At 39.8% G+C, this 27829-nt stretch overlaps 1 long non-coding RNA gene across 1 annotated transcript in view; it reads right to left on the reverse strand.

The window, feature by feature from the left end:
- Positions 1–975: 975 nt before the first annotated feature.
- LOC140467107 (uncharacterized) overlaps positions 976–27829 on the reverse strand; it is a 30057-nt gene continuing 3203 nt past the window's right edge. The window contains exon 3 of the long non-coding RNA XR_011955347.1: positions 976–1129. This is a non-coding gene — a long non-coding RNA (uncharacterized lncRNA). The remainder of the gene's footprint in view (positions 1130–27829) is intronic.

Below are 27829 nucleotides of genomic sequence, written 5' to 3' on the forward strand. Positions count from 1 at the left end.
TATTAATTCGTTCACAGGATGCGAGCATTACTGGCCATGCCTGCATTTATTGCCTATTCCTTATTGCCCTTGAGCAGCGTTTTTGGACCACAACAACACAAATGGTGTAGGCACAGCCACAGTACTGTTAGTGAGCGAGTTCCAGAAACTGCACCTAGCGACAGTGAAAGAATAGCAATGTGTTCCAAGTCAGGATGGTGTGTGTCCTGGAGGGGAGCTTGCATGTATCTAATGTCCTTGTCCTTCTCAGTGATAGAGGTTGCAGGCTTGGATGCTGCTGTCTGGGGAACCTTGGCTAGTTGTTGCTTTGAGGCAATGCATCAGCCGTGGAGGGAGTGAATGTTAAACATGTTAGATGGGTGCCAGGTTGCTTTGTCCTGGACTGTCTAGAGCTCCTTGACTGTTATGAGAATTTCACTCATCCAGACCAGTGAACAATATTTCATCACAATCCTGACTTGTACCACATAGATGATGGAAAAGCAATAGGGATTTAGAAGATGAAATAGTTGCTGCAGAATTTCCAGCCTCTGACTTGTTGTTATATTTATATGACAGTTCAGTTACTTATCAATAGTAACCCCAGGATGTTGATGTTATTATAAACATTTTGAAGATGGAGGGGAAATGGCAGTTGGAAAACAGAGCAGGGCTTTTGGATGTAGGCAATCATGTGATGAAATCTTCAGGGATACATCAACCAGACTTGGCAACTTTGATAACTTCCCTCCCTTCCTGCTATCCTTCCTGAAGAAATTACTCTTTCCTCCCCTTTGCTGGCTTTCCTAGCCAAGAGAGAAAATTGAGCACATCGCTCAGCAAATATATAAAGCAGTATAACACATAAAGCACTGATTTATAACTTCTGTAATAAGAAGTGCAAATGTTACTTCAGTTTACTTTAATTAAATCTGTGAACATGCTTGATGTCAGTTTTCCAATGAATGCGTTTTTATGCATTTACTCCTCTGGCAATTAACTCAAATTGTTAACTCCATTTTTATCCCCAGATACTGTTGAGTATTTCCAGCATTTTCTGTTTTTTTTAATTTCAGATTTCCAGCATCTGCAGTATTTTACTTTAATTTTGTTGGTTGTTTCAGCAATGATGCTCTGCCTGGGAAATAACCTGTCAAAAAAAGACAAAAAGACATTTAAATTTTTATTATATAAATTATAGTATTGAGCTAAATTAAACATGATTACACTAATATTGAATCAACTTCTTTGCTCATTAACGGAGTGTCTCAAAAAAAAAATCAAAAGAACAAGTCAACCAGTTGTGCATTTTCAATGCAAAGAATATAGACTACTTGGAGCAAAGTTGAAATCAACCTAGCAAAAAGCAACAAATACAATTTTGGAAAAGATACATCCCACCTGACCAACCTCAGTAATTCTGTGAGGAAATTATATCTTAAAGTGGAAATCAGAACACTACATAGCTTTGCGTACCTCAACTCTAACTTTAAAAAAATTCTGAAATATAGTTTAAAGCAATGGCTATTTGAGTAAAATTTTGATATAGATTCATACAGTCAGAGATGTACAGCACGGAAACAGACCGTTCAGTCCAACTCGTCCATGCCGACCAGATATCCTAACCCAATCTAGTCCCACCTCCTGGCGCCTGGCCCATATCCCTCTAAACCCTTCCTATTCATATACCCATCCAGATGCTTTTTAAATGTTGCAATTGTACCAGCCTCCACCACTTCCTCTGGCAGCTCATTCCATACACGTACCACCCAATGCATGAAAACTTTGCCCTTTAGGTCTCTTTTATATCTTTCCCCTCTCATCCTAAACCTATGCCCTCTAATTCTGGACTCTCCCACCTCAGGGAAGAGACTTTGCCTATTTATCCTATCCATGCCCCTCACAATTTTGTAAACCTCTATAAGGTCACCCCTCAGCCTCTAATGCTCCAGGGAAAACAGCCCCAGCCTGTTCAGCCTCTCCCTATAGCTCAAATCCTAGTTGCCTGAATTAGAGGAAGTAACACAAGCAACTTGCATTGATAGATTGCCTTTTATATAGCAAATGGTCCAGCCATCCGGAGTGCATCACAGAAGCATTTTGTGGCAAATTTGACATCAAGCCACATAAGGAGAGTCTGAGGATGAAAGCTTGGTCAAACAGATAGATTTCAAGGAATGTCTGAAACATAACGGCAGAGTGGATGTAGTTTCCTCTGAAGACTCTGATGTAATTTATTTGGGACTATTTCCAAATACCTTTACTGTTAGGACTCTCCAGACTTTGGGATGTAATCCCTCTGCAGGTCACCTGATGAGATTTTGAAGTCACCTGCTGTGCCATTGAGTTTGGACTGAGCACTAACAGCTGTAAGTCCTCTTCAAATCCTTGCATTTCTTTGTAATGTGGCCGTGACCTAAAGGACGGTTATTTAAGGCCTGATTGTTACTGCAAAAAACAGTTTTGAAATGTAATTGTGTTCAATCCTTTCATTCCTACAGTTGTGAATTTTTCTGTCCTTCTAGCACAGGAACTAAACTCCCCTTATCTTCTGAGAAGCTAAAACAACGTCCCAATCCCTCCCACCACAAAACTCCATGGTCATCTGAAGTCTGAGGCAATTAATGAGGTCTGTTTGGGAAGTCCTGGAGTAAAGAGGGATAAAGAGACAAACAGGTTTTCAAAGTAAATTCCTAAGCTTAAGGTCCAAAAGGCTGAAATAAATATTGTTTATTGCAGAGTAATTAAACACGCCAAGAGGCAAGGTGGACGGTCGGGAGACCAACAGTTGTGGGAAATCAAGGACAAAAATTTGAAAATCAAGGCGTGACTCCATCAAGAACCTATATAAGCCTTCAGAATCATGGGTGTATGGGATTCAGTGCAAGATAAGAAACCAGGAGCAGAGTTCTAAAGAAGCTTCGTGGAAGGTGGGAGATCAACCAGGGGACAACTGGAATAGACATGTCTCAGAGGAACAAAAGGGATGATTATTTTTGCAGCAGATGAACTGAGGCAAGAGCAATGTTACAGACATCAATGTAGGCAGATTGAGAATGGAGCAGAATTGTGTTCCGTGTAGTTATCTCAGGGTCAATTATAACATGTCAGTTGCAGATTATCTGGTTTGTCCAAGCAGCAGGCTGAGGGAGTGGCATAAAGGCTGAGAAAATGCATTCAGTTGAATGCACCAGGAAACATGTGTAACATATTATTGTTAATATCTGTATTTAAACAATGTGAGCAGCACTAGATGTTCTGAAGGGCCAAAACTACCAGAGAATCTAGACATCCAACAAAAGGATTGTCACTGTTAATGAAAGTGAGGGTAGGAAAGTAAATAAATCTCACAAAGCATAATCATATGATATCAAACATGACAGTACTGAATGAGGGAGAAATGCTGAAATTTGTTGCCAAGAATATTTAATGTATACACTAACCATTTATTATGAAAAAATGAAAGGATACTTTGAGCATTATCAGATGGTTATCATTTTTCATTCTGTGCTTTCAAATGATGTCTTGAAATTTCAGATAGCTGTAACTTGTGTTACAATCTTGCATGGAAGAGTTACATAGCAATTTCTTTTTTCTGCATGTAAGGTTTTGATGAAATTACCCAATCACCCCACACTAATATAAAGGTTGTAAGTGGAAGGTTACTGGCAAAGCAACATAATGACAGAGTTTCTTCAGTAAGACTCTGATGTAAGTTATTCAGGATTGTTTGTTAACACCTTTGGTGTTACCTTACAGTTAAATCAAGCAAATGGTGCACATCCTGTAAATTCTATTTGCAGAACATGAGAAACTCCCGATAGGTCCATCATCATTTTCTTATTAACCTGCAGCTTCTGTTATAAGAAGTTGAATAAAGTTACCTTGTATGAATGGACTTACAATGTTCTGCTATTATTATGACCAACCCAAACTTGTCAAATTACCACTTCTGGAGGTTACGATCAAAGTATATTTCCATATCTTAAAGCATGTCGATAAATTATTTTATTTTCTCAAAAGTAACCTGAAAACCATACATTATTACAACAAACTCCAGCCCTAGTATTGTCAGAACCACTGGAATAACCAAACCAAGATCTGGTTATGCCATGCCATGAATTTGAACTATAGTTCCCAGGGTGCCCTTGTGTGCACTGATCCTTTACTTAACCTTTACAAAGCCATCAATGTAGGTCGAGAAAATTGGGTTGCAGATTGTTTGAGCCTCAACTTCTGATCAGGACTAAAATGGTACATTTGGTCAGGCTCAAAGCCAACCAAGGGATAGAGTCGTTGAACGCCTGGACATCCAAGATTGTGATCTGGTTGCCTCAAGATCAACATATAATAAAGTTTCTTTTCACAAAGTTTGAGACTTCATTCTTGATAAGAAGAGCAGCACAAATTTACTTCTATTTCCCAGCATTCCATTAACCCTAGCCTACTCGTCATGGCTGTGTAAACTGCATAAGCTCCTCCTGAACATGCAATCAAGGGCACTGGTCCAAGATGGATGTATCATTGCATTCCAATGCAACAATCCACAGACATTTGAGCCAAGATGTTTATATAATCCCAAACAACGGCAGTTTCACATTGTAATTTACCTTCCCCCAAGTGTATTACAACACATTTAACTATCTATAAACTTGGGAAAACCTGATGGTGCAGATAGCTATATATTCTCATTTGACAATGCAGATCTTTTAAAAGTTGATTTGTCTGTGCTGTGGACACTTTGACCAGTTCATGTAAAACACTTTACTCAAGCACTCTTGTCGGTGAGGCGGACAAAGGGACTCAGAACTTAATTTGTGATTCAACTTGATTTTATTAAGAAAATATTCCTTACTAAAAACAACATGCGAGTGTTTCCCAAATTCCCACAATACTTAACATCTTTCTAGTTCTATCTGTCTGAGAAAGAATATTACCCAGACAATCCATGCAGGAGCTGGGTGATTGCAATCTTCTTCCACTCTGACATAGAGCTGGCTCTCTTCCATGAAGAGATGTTGAAGGGCTTTTGCCCAAAACATCAATCTTCCTGCTCCTCAGATGCTGCCTTACCTGCTATGCTTTTCCAGCACCACTCTTCCATGTAGAGTCTAAAAGGTCAGGGCAGATCTTCTCTCTCTCTCTTTTTCTCCATGTGGTTGGAGCACCACTGCTGGGCCAAGTCAAGTCTTCGCTGAGTCTTCATTAAATCTTCAGTAAGGGATGGCATCTAGGTATTTGCTCTTATGGCCACCTTGCCCCCCCCCCCCCCCCTTCCACCCCTTCCCCTACTACTGACCTTCCAGTATGTTCTGTGGTCAAAACATCTGGGCAATACTTCTCCAATACAGCACCTTGGAACCTTTGAAACCTGTTTGACTTTGATTTTCACTATTCTCTGTAGCCAATAGCTGCAGGCTGTTGCTCAATTTAGTTTGGCCAACTTTCTGTCAGGCCTGACTTCTTCAGTCGTGGGTCAAGTTCGAATGTCCAGTTTTTGGCCCTTGGTCACTTGATCACAGTTGTTTTCTGGTTGAAATTCAAATTTATCTCAGAAGGGACCATCACCTGATAATTTATTTAAAAAAAACAAGGTTAAGTTTGATATAGTTACTGAGATAAATTACAGTGTTATTGCATGTAGATCTGTGCTCTCTTCCACAGGAGAGCACATTATTTTTTGATATGCAATTGCTTTTCTTTTTGTGCTCCAAACTGTGACCCATTTTGTCCCGTGTGGGATCTTATTAGATTTCAAGGATAATCTCTCATCAAAGTAAGTGTTCTTACCTTTTGTTCAGAAACAGCCCTCCAAGCGGGTGCTCTTTTTTCAACAAGGGACTATAGTCTCAACTGGAGACTTGTGCTGGATGCTAACTTCTAAACAGCTAACTTCATATTCCCAGAGTCCAAAAGACAAATCTAAAATCATCAGATCTTCAGCACACAAAAGAGTCCTTAAGATTCATTACACAGACAACATTCTGTGCAAATGTTGTACAGCTAACTGTTGTAGACCAATATCAAGGAAAACACCTCAAGAATGACACCAGAAACATATTGAATCTTTCATTCACATGCCCGGCAATGTTGTTTGAATTCCTCTGCATTAATGAACATTTGACCAGATTGGGAACACCCCATTGACAATAACTTGGCATCTTCAGCTGTGCCAGGATATATTGCCTTGGAACTGGTATGCCACACAGCAATCTCAATTTTCGCACTGACATTAAAACACAGATTTTTTTCTGAATCATTATGTTTATCCCACAAGATAAGCAATTCCTAATAACAAGAAACTAAATCACAATTGTTCTTACTAGTGTGATAAACTCACAATTTCATTACAAATACTTGTCACATTCAATCTGAAAGCAGCTTTATTTTTTATGGTTCCAAACTAGTTTTGCACAAGATAGTCATTAATAGATACTGCTGGGGTTCTAGACTGTTAGGAAGATGTTGCTAGTAATTCTGACTCCAATGTTAAGCACAACAAATAGCGTAAATTAGTAGTGTTTATTTCTCTAGGTGGGAAAGTCATGCACTAGGGAGCATAGTAAAACAAAAGAGTCAGATCTTTCAGGAGGGTATTTCAGAAACATTTCTACATGTAAACTATTAGAGAAGTTTGAAACTCTTCTGAAAATGGCAATTGATGCTCAATCAACAATTAATTTTGTTAGACAAAAGTGTTAAGAGACATGGGACATAGTTAGGAATATGGAATAAATACATAATGCTGGTAAAAATCAATAGGTCTGGCAGCATCTGTGTGAGAGACACAGAATCAACATTTTGAGTTTGGTTTGTCTCATCTTTGACTTTTCCAGATTTGAAACATTAAGTCTGTCTCTCTCTTCATAAATGTTGCCAGACCTGCTGAATTTCTCAAGGATTCTCTGTGTTCTTTTCAGATTTTCAGCATCCACAGTATTTTGTTCTTAATTAGAAATATGGAGTTAGGTCACAGACCATCCCTCATCTCATACATTGATAGACCAAACTTGAGAGGATAAACAATTTTATTCAGTTCCTATTTTCTTTTCAAACCACAATGGAGACATAATATTGAATCCCTTTGTGACAGCATAGGTTTTCAATACAATGATATGAAAGATTGATAACAAGCCATTATTTGCTCATGCAGAAACCCATATAATTTTGTCCTCACATTTTTATGATGTCTGTCCTTCATCTCTTATTCAGTCCTATTTTCTAACACTCTCTCCTCTTCCAATTCTGAAAAAGCTCTTGCTTTCCACTTCAATTCCATACACATTGCCTTCAGTAGTGTTGACATTGCAGTGTGTGACATTCTATCCAAGCCTGCACTTGTGTAAAGCTCCATTTCAAATTGAGCACTTCCATTTTGCTTTCAATTGGCTTCTCTTAATCTTTTACAACCCCTGTTTATTTTCCCTCTTAGTGAAATATTTTGCCAATGTTTATGATGTTAGAACATTATGTAAACATGTGTTGATGTTTTACTTCTCACTGATATGAAAGAATTAAAACAGGATTTCTTTCATTAATGTTGAACTTGTATAACTGCATCCCGCCCACAGTCATATAGTGATTGTCAAATTGTATTAAAGAGGAAAAGATTGGGGTTCATGCGTAGCAATTAAGTTACATTTGCAGAAACTATTGCTGCAATTCACACATATAATATTTCAGGTCAGACCTATAGTGTTATTTCAGTAAAGTCAGAGATATACAGCATGGAAACAAACCCTTAGGTCCAACTCATCTCTTGTTTACCCTTTCATTACTACCCCTACACCTGTGCTCTTAATGCCTTCTTTTCACTTACTGTCGGCTTAGTTCAGTGAGCAGTACTAGTAACTGAATTCAGAGTTTAGCAGTTCAAGTCCCCAGGTAGGATTTATCCAAGAAGCCTAACCTGACCCTTCTTTACAACGGATACTTTACATCGGTAGAATTACTAACTTGCAAATGATAATTTAACTTAGAGAACTTTGAGTTGTCTCAACATCCTAACCAAGAAATACCTGCAAACAAACACCACTGTTGTATAAGGTAATGGTTCTGAATGTTGATGTTAGAGACTGTACTAAACTCCACCCTATTCTGATGATGTGGAGATAAGGCAGAATATCTTAGGTTCTGGTCTACATCCTTAGATCTCCTCATAGCTTAAGTAAAAATGTCTAATGAATTAAGATAACTTGTACCTATTTATTATCATGCAATAAACTACTTCTTGTAGAACAAGTGACTCTTATTGTTAAGACTTATTAGTATTGATCCAATAACATTGAAAGTCAATTAGGACCTTGAAGCCACTCAAGAGGGGAAAGATTTAAAAGAAACTGAAAGGGCAACTTTTTCACGCAGAGGGTGGTACGTGTATGGAATGAGCTGCCAGAGGAAGTGGTGGAGGCTAGTATAATTGCAACATTTAAAAGGCATCTGGATGGGTATATGCACACGAGGAGTTTGGAAGGATATGGGCCAGGTGCTGGCAAGTAGGACTAGATTAGGTTGGGACATCTGGTTGGCATAGAGGAGTTGGACCGAAGGGTCTGTTTCCATGCTGTACATCTCTACGACTCAATGACTCTAAAGGAAACAGAATTGGTGGTAGCATCTGTCTACACAAAAATCCCACTTTCCAAATTTCTACTTGAAGAGTTACTCACATCGAAAAGTTAAAAATCGCACAACACCAGGTTATAGTCCAACAGGTTTAATTGGAAGCACTAGCTTTCAGAGCGCCGCTCCTTCTTCAGGTGGAGCAGCACTCCGAAAGTTAGTGCTTCCAATTAAACCTGTTGGACTATAACCTGGTGTTGTGAGATTTTTAACTTTGTACACCCCAGTCCAACACCGACATCTCCAAATCATCACATCAAAAATCAGCAGTTGCAAGCACTTGAACAAACAAACCATCAGCTTGACGAATCAGAAAACAACAGTACACCAAGCTCAAGTCTCTACTTCTGACCCAGTAAGATCAGCAGAAGCAGTGTAGGCTATAAAGAGCTTAATGACCAATCAGATCTAATAGTTACAGATTTTATTGGGATGTGAGGATCTGTAGGAGCATTCCCAGTTACAATTTCAACTAGGACAGTGATGCAAAGATTGTATTAAGGCTGTAGACACAATATTTTATTTGGAAAGCTATGAAACAGAATGGATATTGTTCACTGGGCCTCAAAATAGATGAAGTCATTGATTTTGCAGGATTTCAAAAATTTACAAGTTTTCAATTTTGCAAGATTTACAAGTTTTGGCAATTACTCTAAAAAGAAACAAAATTCTGGTAAAAGCAAGATTTAACAGGAGTTCAACATCCAAAGGAACCAATAGATAATTTCAATAATGATCTCTTCAGATAACTGTAACCATTCATCAGAAACAGAATTTGAATTTTTGATGAGAGTGACAGATTTATTACAGTCCAGAAAATATTTGATGTAGATTAAGTTATTCATGTTAGATTAGATTCCCTACAGTGTGGAAACAGGCCCTTTGGCCCAACCAGTCCACACCGACCCTCCGACGAGTAACCCACCCAGACCCATTTCCCTCTGACTAATGCACCTAACACTATGGGCAATTTAGCATGGCCAATTCACCTGAATTGCACATCTTTGGACTGTGGGACGAAACTGGAGCACCCGGAAGAAATCCATGCAGACACGGTGAGGATGTGCAAACTCCAGCCTGAGGCTGGAATCGAACCTGGGACCCTGGCGCTGTGAGGCAGCAGTGCTAACCACTGAGCCACCGTGCCATCCCTCTACTGAGATGGCGCACACATTGTGGGACAGGCAGAACGGGACACGCATGGGAATTCGTGGAGGTATGGCATTCTGGCCAGAGCTCCATCAGTGGACACGTCAACTTGGATGCTATCTACCTTTCCTTGAAAAAAGGGAACCGGAGGTGACATCACCCACCTTAAGAAACCATGACCTATATATAGAGAAGCAGGGCATACCATCAGCGCTTCACCAGAGACCCTTGCTGATGATGTTACCTAGTCATGGTGACAAAACATCTGAAAACAAACCTTCCAGCTCAGCGAGCTAACTTACATACTTACTCATGTCGTGCTGGAAATACAAAGCAAAATGCAGAAAGTCAAATCCCAAGAGAAAAAGGGCAGCCTTATCACAGAACTGCAATAGAATCTATCTGAAATAACTCCACAGAGGCTGGTATCCCGTCACTAAGTCACCCTTTACTTCCACACGGAGAGTCTTTGACACTGATTCAGTTCTTTCAGAACCAAATCTCAGAGGGAACAGGATGCCTGACACTCCTGTTTATATTTTCCTTCTTATTTTTTCTGAAACGTCCTTTTTTTTCCTTTTTTTCTCTAACCCCACACTATCACTGTATGTTAGTAGTGCTTTTCCTCACATCATACATGGTTGATAGTGCAGTGGCTCAGTGAAAGAGACACTATTGTGGAAGAACTTTCATCAATATTTCCACCAACAGGAAAAACACCCATGTGTCCTGTGAACTATTAACTAGCAAAGCCCAATAAGGGCAATGCTTATGTGGACAGTTCTGTTCTTATCTGTCAGCTAGGGCTCCCTGTTTGGACCAGATTAACAACCTCATTCAGGAAACCCATATTTTATGAAGTCCGCCTGGCTAAACTCATTACAAGCATTACACACTGCACTTTGTATGTAAGGTAAAGTCACCACGGTCTTGTCAAACCATAAGGCTGTTCTGTCACTGGATGGCCATTGGTGGATTAACCTGAGGGTCACCACAGCTCAGGTGAAGAGGAAAGGTTGAGAAAGAAAGTCCTTCAAAGTAACCTCAGCTGGTGTGAGAATTGAACCCACGTTGTTGGCAATGTTACTTCGCAGACCAGCCATCCAGCCAAATGAACTGACTCAGATCGGATGGGATACCAGTTCTGAACAAACAGATGCTACAGCCCACAGAGAGGAAATGATATGATCTAAGTGCATAACTGTTAGGATTAGAGGTAAAATACTTGTGACTCTGTAGTGCAAATAATGTTAGATAGTACAGAATGTATACATAATTCATCATCAAGAAACCTTAATATTGAGCTAGAATGCATGTTTTTCCACAACTGTTTGCCTCAAATGACCAGGGGATGTCGTTTTTCTGGTTAAAAGAACAATCAAATACATGTTCAGGTTGTGTTACTGTACCCAATGGGCCCATCAGAATATGTGTTGACATGATGCAGCACAACAAAGTGGGAGTGAGGGAAATCCATCTACAATAGTCAAGGGTTTAACTGAACTTAGCCAAAAAACCTGAGGCCAACCTGAGGTTTCTATCAGATGACATTAGATGAGCAATCAAGACTGCTTACTCCCTTATCACCCCATTTGGGAGATATTGCTTCCACAGACTGGCATTTAGGATCATTTTAGCCAATAAAATATATCAACTGACTATATCCAATATTTTCCAAGGTTTAGAAGCTGTCAAATGCCACATGGATGACATAATATATAGAAAGATGGCCATAGGCATAACCAAAGGATCCAAACAGTTTTAAAAGTACCAACAGACCAAAGGCCTTTCCCTCAAAATACATACTTTTTTTTTCAAAGTCTCTATTTGCTTCTAGGAACACATTTTTGGCAAGGATAGAATAACGTCAAACACACAAAACTGAAGGCTGTTAAAGAGTTTACTTCTCTGAGGTCTGTTCATGGTCTGCAAAGATATCTATGGATGATAAACCAGTTAGCCAATTCTTTTGCCTCACTTGACAACCACAGTGGAACCTTTGAAGCAGTTCCTCAAGAGCAACACCTGCATGGTGCTGGAATGCAAATGCTTTTGAAAAGATGTTTAAAGATATTCTGCCCTCTACAATCCATCCTTTCCAACTACCATGGCTGTAAATACTTGAGGTATGGACATAGAGGCAGTGCTGTTTAAGGTGCAAGAAATAGATGTCAGAAACCAATGTATTAAAGCTCCAAAACATGGTTGGACATATTATACTGTCATAGAGAAGAAGACCTCTCAGCCAAATAGGTATGCAAGAGAGTCTTAGATTATGCTTTAACCTCAAAGTGTTTTGAGAGATGGAACATGAGACATTGATTTCCCGGGAAGAATGATGGGAGGTGTGTTGCCGTGATTGAGTTGTTTGCTCATGCCACAGCGATAAAATGCCCAGAAGCTCCAACAGGCTCAATAAAATATGACACAAAATATGCCAGGAACAAAAGACTGTGATGTGATTTGTAGATATTTCAGTGAAGGGTGGCCAAACCAAGTGGGTTGTCCATGAAGGTCTAATTTGGACAACCACAGTGTCTTACAATTATAGACAACTTGCTGACGGTTAGTGAAAGGCACAGACCCTAGAACAAGAACAGAAGTGACTAGAGGTGGCTGCTCATGTTATTTTTTGAGGCCTTTGTCACAATTACTTTGGGAATATTCCCAGTTGATGACCTTTGTTATGAAGATGTTACATAATGTTTTTAGATTCAAGATAGGGGAGTCCAAAACTAGAGAAGGCATAGGTTTAGGGTGAGGGGGAAAGATTTAAAAGAGACCTAAGGGGCAACTTTTTCTTGCAGAGGGTGGTGCGCGTGAATGAACTGACCTGCCAGACAAAGTAGTACAATTGCAACATTTAAAAGGCATCCGGATGTGTACATGATTAGGTTTAGAGGGATATGGGTGAAGTGCTGGCAAATGAGACTGGATTAATTTAGGATATCTAGTCAGCATGGATGATTTAGAATGACGGGTCTCTTTCCGTGCTGTACAACTCCATGACTCTATGACTCTTAAACAGCAGAAGTGGCTAAAAATGGCTGCTTCCATGATTTTCCCAAGGCTTTTGCCACAGCTACACTGCATGAAACCATCCAGAAAATCCAGTTGATACTTTTATCAAAAGGATGTGACATAATAGTTTCAGATTCAGTAGAAAAATAAACAATGAAAATGCAATGATGCGAATTTTAAAGCTTCCACATCCTATTAAATCATTAATGTTTCAAAAGTGCTTTGGTTTTGTTTGTATAAAGGCACATCCATTTCATCTTTGGAACTACTTTTATTTCAATTTAACCCTAGCTGATGGAAATCAAGTGTGTTCAAGCTGTGGTGACCATGGAAGAAGCTTGGGCATTGTTCAGCTAGGTCCTACCCTATACACCTCTCTGAACTCAGTTCTTACTGACCTTAAGTCCACAGCACCAATGTGCTTATAATATGGTGATAAATTGGCAGTCACAGTCAGAAACCACAGGGATTGCTAGTGTGATGTGATGCAGAAAAATACATTTACTGTTCTGACGAAAGGTCATTGACCTGAAACATTAGCTCTATGTTTCTGTCTACAGATAATACCTGACATGCTAAGTATTGACCTACAGAGTATTTGACAAAACAAATCAAAAGGTTTAGTGTAATGTCAGGCTTTATAACTCAAGGGTTACAATATAAAAGAGAAGGATGCTTTTCTACAGTTATACAAAGCTTAGATTAGACAAAAAATGGAGCAGTGGGTATAACACTGGACCTTTGAATTAATATAATGGCATTGGAAGAAGTGCAGCATATATTTGCTAGAATATTATTTAGGCTGCAAGGACTAGATTATGAGCAGAGACAGAAAGATACGTCAGGCTGGTATGCCCTGGAATATAGATGGTTAAAGTGTGAATTAATTGAAACATAGCTCTACATATCCCATGTAGACTCTTTGACTCTATATATCGCACAACTCTACATGTCCATTTGTAGTACCAACTACAATCTCTGTCAGCATGACATGGAAAAGAACAACAAAGGTATCACATAGTTTGAAAGTCTTCTACCAGTATAAGGCCCTGGCCATAACTTGGAAAGCACTTACAGGACATTGTAACAGGGAAATTACAGAGACTGGTAGTACTCACATATCATCCCCTGGATGACCTCAATAGTGGCAGATGAATTTCCCCCATGTGGGAAAAGAAAACAGGGCCAGCTAAAGCTGTCCTAATATTTCAGGATCACCTTCAAGTGTGCAACACTACCCAGTCTACAGCAAAAGAAATTGTAATGAAACAGGGTCAGTGGCAGAGGTTTGGTGCCCATTGTCCCAAACAGGACCGAAGGCACGAAGCCTCACTAAGTCAGGCTACTGGTTTAGCTCCATTCACTGACAATAAGTGCTGGATTTGCATTACGGAAATGGGTAACTCGAATCAGAAGAATTCTTGACTTGGCAAACTGGCTTCAGTTTTAAGGATACAGTTAGATGAAGTTTTTACTCCAGGGTGGCAGGAGAAGATAGAAGCAAAGCCATCAATTCTGAAAGCAGCCATAGAGGTTGTTAAGTGCTAAAGGCAAGCTGTTTAGAAGGTGGGGCTCCATTCCAATTGTTTTCAAAACCCTCACTCCTCACATCTCCTCTATTCCATCATTTTCTGACACAGTATGTTAAGGCTTTTGGAATAGCCAAATTGAATCCACTCAAAATCCACATTAAATTCAAATGGCCCTACTTAGTTTGGCTTTCCTTTCTGTGTGAACCTCACCCTGATCTTTCTCCCAGTAGGCAAAATTTTGGATATGTCAAAAATGGGGATAAATCTTCTGCAGGTCTCACATGCCATTCTATAAAGGTTGCAGACATATCCTGTCTCTCCAAAAATTTGACCTTTGGCGTTCGCCTTGTAGCTTTTCTGCAAACCTCCTCCTGCAGCATTTATTCCCATGGCCAGTATAAGCACAGGGCTGAAGATATGGCTTGACCAAAGCACTGTTCAGCTTCAATGCCTCAGGGTTGCAATCTATTGATGTAACAGCGTAGCTCAGAATTCTTTAGCTTTAATGCTCGTTATTCTGCCTTGGCCTGGATAAGTTAGGTTTTGTCTACGATAATTCCCAGATGTCATTCAGGCTCTTCCCCATTACTCAACACTATTCACTAAGAATGGTTCATTATTTCTTTCAATGTGCAATATTTTACCCTTGCCTTCATTGAATTTCATCTGTCCTAGCTCTAGCCAATTGTAAATCCTACCTAAGGTTGCTGCAGGTACTCCTATGGGCTCCAGTAAATCTCTAGCTAGGGTGATGTAATCTGCATTTTCACTGTGTTTTCAATAGATCAAAGCAGCAGGGTGATAATTCAGGAGTTCCAAGCTAAGCATATTAATTATAAATCTAAATGGTGTTTGATTGTTTTTATTAATGTTTTTTCAATGCTGCTAATGGAAAATGACTTGCATTTATAAGTTTTTAAGTACAAATGGGGGAAAAAAATCAGTGCTTTAAAAATCTATGATTATTGATGCACTTGGGAACCACAAAATTAAAATCAAGCAAACATGAGACTACACAAATGGCCCATTCTAGCACTTTAGTCCCGTTTTCATTGGCTGGAAACCAATAAATATCTACAATGCGGTGGCCATGGAAAATCAATGCGGTGGAAAATCCTGCCACGACTTGCTGCTGTGAAAATGGAAGATGTGATGAAGGGATGTTTTTATGTCAGTGGATTATGCTAAATAAATGTTAACCCAGAATTGCCACACTGAGGGACACTGTTGAATTTTCCTAATACTACTCAAACATAATTAAACATGAAGCAGATAAGTGAATAGTTGTGTTCATTGAATAAATGTTAAAACTCCCAATCCATTTTGCATGGCAGGACTTATATACTTAATGACGAAAATGGGGTCTGCAGATGCTGGAGATCAGAGTCAAGATTAGAGTGGTGCTGGAAAAGCACAGCAGGGGAGGCAGCATCTGAGGAGCAGGAAAATCAATGTTTCAGGCAAAAGCCCTTCATCAGGAATGAGCCTTTCCCAGCACCATTCTAATCTTACACATTTAATGGTTATGTCCTAGGGAACAAAGAGACCTTGAAGTGCAGGTTCATAGCTCCTTGAAAGCAGAGTCACAGGTGGATAGGAATGTGAAGAAGGCATTGGGTATGCTTTCCCTTATTGGTCAGAACATTGAGTATAGGAGTTGGGAAGTCATATTGTGGCTGTACAGGACATTGATTAGGCCACTTTTGAAAAATTGCATGCAATTCTGTTCTCCTTCCTATCTGAATGATGTTGTGAAATTTGAAAAGATACAGAAAAGATTTACAAGGATGTTGCCAGAGTTAGAGGATTTAAGCTATAGGGAGAGGCTGGATAGGCTGGGACTGTTTTTTTTTCTGGAGTGTTGGAGGCTGAGGGGTTTATGAAATCATGAAGGGCATGGATAGGATAAATAGACAATGTCTTTTCCCTAGGGTAGGGGAGTCCAGAACTAGAGGGCATAGGTTTAGCGTGAGATGGGAAAGATAAAAAAGAGACCTAAGGGGCAACTTTTTCATGCAGATGATGGTGTGTGTTTGGAAGGAGCTGCTAGACAGTGTTGGTGGAGGCTGGTACAATTGCAGCATTTAAAAGGCATCTGGATGGGTATACGAATAGGAGGGGTGTGGAGAGATATGGGCCGTTTGCGGGCAAGGAGGACTAGATTAGGTTAGGATATCTGGTCGGCATGAATAAGTTGGACCAAAGGATCTGTTTCCATGCTGTTCATCTCTATGGCTCTATGAGTACTTGCACTCATTATTTCAAATTGTGCATTTTAGCTATTAATTTCTGAACATTTTATAGGACAAAAACATGTTTATCATTTTAACAGCCCAAATTACAAGTACAATTCCTCAATAAAGGTGAAAGATTCTTGCTGCAGTTTGTATAACAAAATTATAACTGCTACCTTTATACATGGGGTCACATTTCTATACATACATCATACAGAGGAATTTTTCCTAAGTGTGCTCCGTTACCTTTGTTAGTACTACAGCTGTTCCCACAATGTGGAACACTTCATGATTCAGAAACACTTGTTGTAATCTGTATCTATGAATATGGACACATGAAAATGTTCATTGTGAATTTCTGATAAATGATTGCTCCAGATAAAACAATTGATAACTTAACAGGAGCTATATCTATGTTTGGTTCCAAGTTGCTGTTGCAGGACTTGGACCTATGAGGAAGAAATCCTCCTTTTAACGGTTACTTTTCTCCAGATCTGATGTCATATGTTTTCTAAGGCATCATGATCATACGGTTAACAGGATGTGGCTTTGCAGTTCAAGAGTAACTGGAATTCAACTGCTCGGGCAGAAACCCTGTCTATAGGCTATGCCATCAGAATTCCTACAAGTGAAATTCAGAAATTGAATGTTGCAATACTATTGAAATGGTATAAGGCTAAGCTTGCTGTGAAATTGGTTTCTAAAGAGCTTCAACCGTATGTTCACCAATTAGAAATTTTATCTGAAGAACACACTTCTGGAATTCTTCAGAAGCAAATTGATTTTAAATATTCATGTGTACTTCATCTTTGACATTCCAAATTGTATGCTCTTATTGCAGATAACAGGATACACAATGAAGCTATAAAACATTTCCTGACAATTGAAATAAATTATGCATTTAATAGTTCTCTATCGTTTGTTCCTCAATTCTGTTTAACATTGGACTGATTGAGTTTTTGCACCCTGCAGAAGTAGGCTGGGAGATGCATGGAATGAAAAGTTAGGTGGGAAAACTGGAGTGCGGTACCATTGCACATGGGGAAGATGGAAAACAGCCCTTTGGCAAAGAGGCCAATTGTGTCACTCAAGAGGCCAATTGAGGGCCTCATTTCATTACTGCTGACATTTTATCAGTAATAGGTCACACCACCACCACATGAGGAGGCTTTCTTGTGAGGCTAGGTGTCTTCCCTGTGAACTCACAACAAAGGGTGGAGGGGGCTTCCTTGACCCTCCTATTCAGTCATTACAGCACTGCTGCCCACAATGGCTGTTACTACAGCAACTACTACCCTCCTGGCCTTAGCAACTCCACCTCTTTCTCTTGCCAGTCTGACTGGTTACGTTCACACACCTCCCCATCCCCACCACCAGCACCACCACACCTGACCCTTCTGCATTTCGATACTTGCTAATGTTTTGCCTATCAGCTAGGTCCAGGCCAGTCATGATCCTAGTGGCATCACTGGCACTGAACAGCTGCCAGCTCTCCAAATGGCCAACAGCACTTTCAAGTGGGCTATAGGCTGGGGAGAGTTCATCAGCTGCACAAAATTCAGAGCAGAGGTTGTCCCTGGTTTGCAGGCCTGATGCTGTGGCTACTGCTGCTCCAACAAAATCCAGCCAAATGTGTCTAGATCTTCAAAATACTTCCAGCCAATTGGATGTGTTTACATAATGTTATGAAGGTATAGAGGTGTACTGAACCTTTAAGAGAGTTGAAAAGCTAGCAAGTACTGACAAAGCACAGAGAATCCGGAACAAGGTAACAATGTAACACTAGGTCAAAACAAATAGCAGAACCTGGGTTGCCATGAAACAACAACAAATTCGAATTCATCCAATTAGTTTAAATTATGCCCCAAGATAGCAAACTCCAAGCAAATTTGAATTTAGTATTTTGATAATATTAAAACCAATGAAACAATCTGATGTTTTAGGGTATAAAACCGGACATTTTGAACAGTTAGGAGGAGAACTGCCAAAGACCAACAAATGTGGACCACTAGCTGAGGAGCTCTCTGAAAGGTACCTGTCTGTGGAGAGTTTGAGCAGCAGAACATGGAGGCCAACCTGGAGAGAATCTACAGAGGAAAATCTACAAAGGAGAATCAACAAAGCTGACTGGTTTTGAAACGTGATTTTTTTTGTAAATCTTAATTGGGATTTTTTTTTATCTGACTTATATTGTAGAGTGGGAGAAAAAGCATAGGTTTTAGGAGAAAGGAGTTGTAAATAGCTGTTGGTTTTAATATTCTCTGTTGGACTTAAAAAATAAAGTTGTTAATTTTTACTATAAATTGTGACCTCTGGGATTGATTTTTGCCTCTTGAAATTTAACAGAATGGGGTGAACCTTTTCTGTGTTGCTGGTTTAAATTAGCAGAAGGCTTTACCCCATGTCGTAACAATAAATGTGTCATACCATGTAGCATGGACCAATATCAGTTTCAATCTGAGTTGAATTTCAGCTTCAACCCCTGATCTAGTTGAATTTACAAATTTCAAGCGAGGTATTGATATGACAGAAAATTTTGTCTCAGCAAGGAAAGAGAAAATCTATTTACATTCCCCTTCTCTTTCCTTTGTTCCTGCAACGAGGCCATCAATTGTTCCCTATTGTATTGCTATTGCAAAGGTGGTGGTGAACTGCCTGATCTGCTTTCTAGAGTCCATTCTACAAATCTTTTTCTGCAAAAAAATGCACTATTTAAATTCACTTTACTTTTAACAGCAGTCATGACAGGGATACAAGCATCTTACACTCTACAATCTGTGGAGATTGCTGCCATTTTGGAAATTAAGCATCAGATTTCCCAAAATAATAAATTTATGAGGCGCCAAATATTATGTAATGGCTAAGCAAGGAACTAGCTTGAATATTTTGCTTTGTATGAAAATGGAAAATGTGAACATTTTGTTAGGTGTCGACTGCAAACAGAAAGAGAAACGGCCCTCCTTCAATTATGTTTAGCGGGTCCTAAGTATGGACTGGTTCAAATCAAACATGAGAAGACACAATCGACCCATTACATAACAGCTCTTACCTTTCCCCAGACTACCAACCAACTCTGAGTAAGACTGATAATACTTAAAATATTAGATTCCCTAGAAACAGGCCCTTTGGCCCAACCATTCCACATCAACCCTCCAAAGTGTAACCCACCCAGACCCATTTCCCTCTGACTAAGGCACCTAACACGCTGGGCATTTTAGCATGGCCAATTCTACTGACCGGCACATCTTTGTGATTGTGGGAGGAAACTGGAGCACCCGGAGGGAACCCACGCAAACACTGAGAGAATGTGCAAACTCCACAGACAGTTGCCAGAGGCTGGAATTGAACCTGGGACCCTGGTGCTGTGAGGCAGCAGTGCTAACCACTGAGCCACTGCTTAGATTTTTATAATCAAATGGACAATTAATCCTACCAGATAGAACTTATTAGCAAACAGAAGTATGATATCAGAGTCAGGCTTATGTCAATAACTATTTTAATGAAACAGAATCCCAATTGATCCATTACAGTAAAAATGGTGAAGGATTATTTTGCAAGGTGGAGTTATTTGCCTTCATGTGCTTGAAAAGAAATTTTAAGGAACCTTCCGAATCTGTTTATCAAAAGCTTTTTTAAAAAAATATTTGTTATATTGCCATTCCAATGTGTAGTTAGGACATTGGTTTGTATTGTCATAGAATAGTTGCAGGTTCAAGATTAGAGTGGTGCTGGAAAAGCACAGCAGTTCAGGCAGCATCCAAGGAACAGGAAAACTGACATTTCGGGCAAAAGCCCTTCATCAGGAATACAGCTGTATTCCTGATGAAGGGCTTTTGGCTGAAACGTCGATTTTCCTGATCCTCGGATGCTGCCTGAATTACCGTGCTTTTCCAGCACCACTCTAATCTAGAATCTGGTTTCCAGCATCTGCAGTCCTTGTTTTTACCATAGAACAGTTGCAGCCCAGAAGGAGGCCATTTGGCCTGTCATATCCATGCCTGCTTTGCGGTAAAACATTAGAAGAGTGTAAATTGAAGAGGTTTATTTAGTATCATTCACTAGGCCTCACACAGTCTTGTGGTTGGTTTACACTTGTAATACATTTGTGTCCTGTGAATACTCATTAGCATAAAACTACCTAGTAAAGTCAATTGTTCATGAAATCTCATTGTACCCAGTTCGCTTTTATTTAAAGATGGTGTCCACCAGTCAGCTTTGTCTAGTTGTGTCTGTGGTTAGTGATTTTCCCTGTTGAATTCTGGGAGGGAAGGAGGAGAGTGGCAGCTTGCATGGAGGCTCAGGAGCAGCAAGGGTGAGTCAGTGATGAGGTGGGTGTGGAGTGGGGCTGGAGGCATGGCATGGAAGAGTAAAGGAGGCATGCAAGAGAGGATGGAGGTAGAGGGTGCCAGCATGGAGTAATGAAACGCTAAGGGCCTGGGATCTTGGGTGTGCTGGGAGGAGGATGTGGGATACTCAGTGAAAATTAAGGAAGTAGGGAACCTAAAGCATAACATCATTGAATACTTTCAAAGCAGAACTAGGTATATTCTTGACTAACATGGGAGTTAATGGTTATTGGGATTATAAGCTATGATTTTATGATTGGTGAAGCAATCTCGGACAGTTCACTGGCCTACTCTTATTGCACTTAGTTTGTATGTTCATATGTACTGTCCAAAAATAATACATCTCTACGAGCTAGTGAGGACAGGAATAGGAGGATAGAGCAGATGAATGCATGGCTGAGGAGCTGGTGCATGGGAGAAGGATTCATATTTTTGGATCATTGGAATCTCTTTTGGGGTAAAAGTGACCTGTACAAGAAGGATGTATTGCACCTAAATTGGAAGGGGACTAATATACTGGCAGGGAAATTTGCTAGAGCTGCTTGGGAGGATTTAAACTAGTAAGGTGGGGGGAGAGGGGTGGGACCCAGGGAGATAGTGAGGAAAGAGATCCATTTGACACTGGTACAGTTGAGAACAAAAGCGAGTCAAACAGTCAAGGCAAGCAGAGACAAGGTAGGACTAATAAATTAAACTGCATTTATTTCAATGCAAGGGGCCTAACAGGGAAGGCAGATGAACTCAGGGCATGGTTAGGAACATAGGACTGGGATATCATAGCAATTACACAAACATGGCTCAGGGATGGGCAGGACTGGCAGCTTAATGTTCCAGGATACAAGTGTACAGGAAGGATAGAAAGGGAGGCAAGAGAGGAGGGGAAGTGGCATTTTTAATAAGGGATAGCATTACAGCTGTACTGAGGGAGGATATTCCTGGAAATACATCCAGGGAAGTTATTTGGGTGGAACTGAGAAATAAGAAGGGGATGATCACCTTATTGAGATTGGATTATAGACCCCCCAACAGTCAGAGGGAAATTGAGAAACAAACCTGTAAGGAAATCTCAGCTATCTGTAAGAATAATAGGGTGGTTATGGTAGGGGATTTTAACTTTCCAAACAAATGGGACTGCCATAGTGTTAAAGGTTTAGATGGTGAGGAATTTGTTAAGTGCGTACAAGACAATTTTCTGATTTAGTATGTGGATGTACCTACTAGAGAAGGTGCAAAACTTGACCTAATCTTGGGAAATAAGGCAGGGCAGGTGACTGAGATGTCAGTGGGGGAGCACTTTGGGGCCAGCGACCATGATTCCATTAGATATAAAATAGTGATGGAAAAGGATAGACCAGATCTAAAAGTTGAAGTTCTAAATTGGAAAAAGGCTCATTTTAATAGTATTAGGCAAGAACTTTCAAAAACTGATTGGGGGCAGATGTTCGCAGGTAAAGGGATGGCTGGAAAGTGGGAAGCCTTCAGAAATGAGATAACAAGAATCCAGAGAAAGTATATTCCTGTCAGAGTGAAAGGGAAGGCTGGTAGGTATAGGGAATGCTGGATGACTAAGAAATTGAGGGTTTGGTTAAGAAAAAGAAGGAAGCATATGAAAGGATAGATCGAGTGAATCCTGAGAAGACTATAAAGGAAGTAGGAGTATACTTAAGAGGGAAATCAGGAGGGCAAAACGGGGACAAGAGATAGCTTTGGCAAATAGAATTAAGGAGAATCCAAAGGGTTCTACAAATACATTAGGGACAAAAGGATAACTAGGGAGAGAATAGGTCCCCTCAAAGATCAGCAAGGCAGCATTTGTGTGGAGCCACAGAAAATGAGAAAGATACTAAATGAGTATTTTGCATCAATATTTACTGTGGAAAAGGATATGGACGATATAGAATGTGGGGAAATGGACGGTGACTTCTTGCAAAATGTCCAGATTACAGAGGAGGAAGTGCTGGATGTCTTGAAACGGGTAAAGTTGGATAAATCCCCAGGACCTGATCAGGTGCACCCTAGAACTCTATGGTAAGCTAGAAAAGTGATTGCTGGGCCTCTTTCTGAGATATTTGTATCATCGATAGTCACAGGTGAGGTGCCGGAAGACTGGAGGTTGGATAATGTGGTGCCACTGTTTAAGAAGGGTGGTAAGGACAAGCCAGGGAACTGTAGACCAGTGACCCTGACCTCAGTGGTGGGCAAGTTGTTGGACGGAATCCTGAGGGACAGGATGTACATGTATTTGGAAGGGCAAGGACTGATTAGGGATAGTCAACATGGCTTTGTGAGTGGAAATCATGTCTCACAAACCTGATTGTTATGTTACTTCTTCAAAAATGTCAAAGAGGATTGATGAAGGCAGTGTGGTAGATGCGATCTACATGGATTTCAGTAGGCATTCGACAAGATTCTCCATGGGAGACTGATTAGCAAAGTTAGATCTCATGGAATACAGGAAGAACTAACCATTTGGATACAGAACTGGCTCAAAGGTAGAAGACAAAGGCTGGTGGTGGAGGTTGTTTTCCAGACTGGAGGCCTGTGACCAGTGGAGTGCCACAAGGATCGGTGCTGGGCCCTCTACTTTTTGGCATTTATATAAATGATTTGGATGTGAGCATAAGAGGTACAGTTAGTAAGTTTGCAGATGACACCACAATTGGAGGTGTAGTGGACAGCGAAGAAGGTTACCTCAGATTACAACAGGATCTTGACCAGATGGGCCAATTGGCAGAGAAGTGGCAAATGGAATTCAATTCAGATAAATGCAAGCTGCTGCATTTTGGGAAAGCAAATCTTAGCAGGACTTATACACTTAATGGTAAGGTCCTAGCGAGTGTTGCTGAACAAAGAGACCTTGGAGTGCAGGTTCATAGCTCCTTGAAAGTGGAGTCGCAGGGAGATAGGATAGTGAATAAGGTGTTTGGTATGCTTTATTTTATTGGTCAGAGTATTGAGTACAGGGGTTGGGAGGTCATGTTACAGCTGTACAGGACATTGGTTAGGCCACTGTTGGAATATTGCATGCAATTCTGGTCTCCTTCCTATCAGAAAGATGTTGTGAAACTTGAAAGGGTTCAGAAAAGATTTACAAGGATGTTGCCAGGGTTGGAGAATTTGAGCTATAGGGAGAGGCTGAACAGGCTGGGGCTGTTTTTCCTGAAGCGTCGGAGGCTGAGGGGTGACCTTATAGAGGTTTACAAAATTATGAGGGGCATTGATAGGATAAATAGGCAAAGTCTTTTCCCTGGGGTCGGGAAGTCCAGAACTACAGAGGACATAGTTTTTGGGTAAGAGGGAAAGATATAAAAGAGACCTAAAGTGGCGACTTTTTCTCACAGAGGGTGTTATGGGTATGGAATGAGCTGCCAGAGGAAGTGGTGGAGGCTGGTTCAATTGCAACATTTAAGAGGCATTTAGATGGATATATGAATAGGAAAGGTTTGGAGGGATATGGGTCGGGTGCTGGCAGGTGGGACTAGATTGGGTTGGGATATCTGGTCGGCATGGAGGGATTGGACTGAAGGGTCTGTTTCCATGCTGTACATCTCTATGACTATGATTCTAAGTGTGTTTGCTGATAGAGTCCTTAAGATCTTTGTGACCTCACAAAAATGTTACTGCACAAGTCAAGGCAAATTGGCCCATTGTGCCTGCACCAGCCTGTTAAATGAGCATCATTACCTCATGCCAATCTGCTGCTTTGCCCCATGCACTTGCACATTATTTTCACCCAAATAATCATCTAATGCCCTTTCAAGTGCCTCAAGGCAATCTCAGGCAATATTCTATACATTGCATAGAAAAGAAGGCCAGAGGAGACTGCAAATTTAGCCAAGTCGCACAGAGTGAAGAGTACAATGCTGAAGACAAGTATGAACATGCAATAAAGAGTGAACAAAAACTAAACACAACATTGTTTCTTCCATAACAAAAGAAATATCCCTGATCGCCTATAACCTCAATGTGTGCCAACCAAGAGATATGCCAGTACCTTTCACTCTCTGATTAAACCAGTCTCAACAAACAATGACAATGCGCACAGAGTGAAAGCAAATGTTTAAAAATGAAAATAAGATGTGTAGCACTTTTGTGTTCTCAGTAAGTCTTTTATAAATAGAAATTGCAGTTGGGCAGGAAAGTTGTGACCATGATACCGAACCTCCCTGTTTGATCAATAGACCCTATTACAGCTCACCCTTGACAGCAGCATTGTCCGATGACATCAGATTTAACTGTTGATAAGATCCCCCAGCCACAGAATTGCACATATTTCCTCACACATCATTAACCTTGTAAATAAATTCTAAATGTAAATGCATGGGAAATGGGAAGAAGAGGAGCTGCAGAGAAAAGCACTGGCAAAATTCTGCCCTTTGAGATGATGCTATTGAGGTTTACAAGATTTTGAAAGAGTATTAACAAAGTTACTTTGAGGCAAAATGTTCAACATGATGAAGAAAATTCAAATGCTTTGGGATGAAAGTGAAGAATTAGAAGATTAGAAGGCGGACTGAACTAATACAAACATGTCACCAAAGAGAGATCACTGAAGTCAGCAGCCTAATCTAGTTCAAGAGCATTGACTCTAATAACATTGGGAAGGTGATTCCACATTTCATACCTAAAGTAGTCAACAAGTTATCCACTTAATCCCAATCCCCTCTCCTTTCTCCATTTCCTTTCTATTTTTCAAATATGATACATTTTCCATTCAATCATCATAACTAATTCTGTTTCTATCATTGTTTCTCAAAGCTCATTCCATACTTCAACAACCCTCTGTATCAAGACAAGTTTTTTTAACTACTCAATGTTTTTGTGTTGATTAATTTGAGTGGATGCCCTCTAGTGGAAAGTTTTTCTCTATTTGTATTATCAAAATCCCTCAATTTTGAGAAACACTATTCCCTCTGTTCTAACAAAAACGCTACAATTCATCTAGCTTTTTCTTACAACTAAAGCCTTGATCTTTGCATTCCCTTCTGTACTCTTTCTGTGGCCATGTAATCCTTGTAAATGGATGGCCTCCAAAATAGGCATTTTTGTAATATATGGATTAAGCCCAATCTTCTTGCTTTTTAAAAATTCAATTCCCTTTTTAAAAATTCAATTCCCTTTTATAATCTAAGATCTGATATAGTTTTTTTTTTAAACAGTTTTGTCCCTCTTTTGTAAATTTGTTATCTTGTGCTCCAGGTTTTTTTTAACATTTTCAAACATTCACAAGTTTGGTCATTTTCGGTATTTTTTGCTCATCCATAGCTTACTTCTGAGGATGGTAAAGAATTTATTTTTCTGGGACTGCTAGATGTTTTATTCCTTCCAGCAGTTTGGTTCAATTTAACAATTTGTGGGACCACATCAGTGGGAAGTTAGGAGTCAAGCACATTTGGTTGTTCTGGAGTAACTTGCAGTTCAGACCCGGTGAGGATGGTAGATTTCCTTTACTAAGGCATATTAGTGAACTTTTGTTTTGTTAAATGGCAGTCTGACAGCTTCAAGATTAATAATACAAACTTCTTATTCCCATGTTTTTTTTCAAAGTGAGACCAAATCCTTAAACTGTCCTGCAAAGTCAGCTTCTTCAAATTATTAGCCAAGGTCTCCAAACTGCCCTATCGTTTCAGAAACATAGCAACAGAGAAAAATAGGTGCAGGAGTAGGCTATCCACCCTTCGACACTGCACCACCATTCAAAACTATCATGGCTGATCATGCAATCTCAGTCTCCCATTCCCACCCTCTCCCCATACCCATTGATCCCTTCAGCTGCAAAGGCCATTTCTAGCCCTTTTAACAATTTTCCATCTGATGTATATTTTGACTCCTTATTTTCTTCCTAAAAAACATTATATTTCTCTACATTAAATTTTGTTAGATACCCCAGAGAGGTAGTGGTATAGCAGAGATGTCTCTGGAGTAATCATCCAAGAAGCTCTGGCTAACATTCTTAGGATAAGGGTTTGAATCCAACCATGATAGATAGTGAAATTTGGAACAATAAAACAAAACCTGGTTCACTGGCAACCGTTGCTGTCATTTATATGCACATGGAGAAAAACAATGAATGTTAACATTGACTCCAAGCAAGTGGAGAGATACCATTGCTTATATTTTTCTAATTGAAGGAAAAAAATCTAATAATCAGCACTCTGTTTTTTCCCCTTTAGCCTAACTTCTCACAATCACTTCAATGCCATAATGTGATAGCCATCGACGCAGAACTTTATCACTAAACTTTTGAAGATTCCATTGTTTTCTCAAAGAATATTAGGATCTTCAGGCAATACTTGTTATATTTAGAAAACACACAGTCTGACTTTAATGAATGCAAGTCTTTCTGAGCAGGTGTTAATTTCATTCTGTATCATGGCCTCCAGGATCTTGCCTGTTATGGATATTATGCTGACCTAAGGATAATTATCTCTTTCTCCCCTTATAATAAAAAAGTCATTGCACTGGATATCTGTTGGTAAAATGTACTCTGTCACAGATTCTATCTGCAATGATGCTTTTAAAATTGTGCTCAGATACTTCTGATACTTCATTGATTTCCATCAGCTAAGATGTATTTCATGAGGCTCCAACCACACTCTTCCACACTTCCTTCATAAACTTTTTTTCAATCACACTTCCTGATGAACAATTGCACAACATAATTGCTCCACCTCAGCATCTCGTACCCTTTTATTCCCATTCTGCTAAAAGTAAAAGAATTGACTCATTTTGCATCACTGCTGTTCTATGTCTTCCTTGAAGAATTGTTTTTATCTCCAGTCAATCTGCCCTTAATGTACAATTCTTTTACTTTTTATATGTTTATGAAATCATTAACTATCATATCTTAAGTTTCCTGTCGAGAATTATTTTTAAAATTTGTTTACGTTCTGCATTCCCTCCTTTGTTGGCTGCCTATTTGTATTTTTATATGACACTTTACTTA

This window comes from Chiloscyllium punctatum, chromosome 45, assembly GCF_047496795.1.
Source record: "Chiloscyllium punctatum isolate Juve2018m chromosome 45, sChiPun1.3, whole genome shotgun sequence".
Taxonomy (NCBI): Eukaryota; Metazoa; Chordata; class Chondrichthyes; order Orectolobiformes; family Hemiscylliidae; genus Chiloscyllium; species Chiloscyllium punctatum.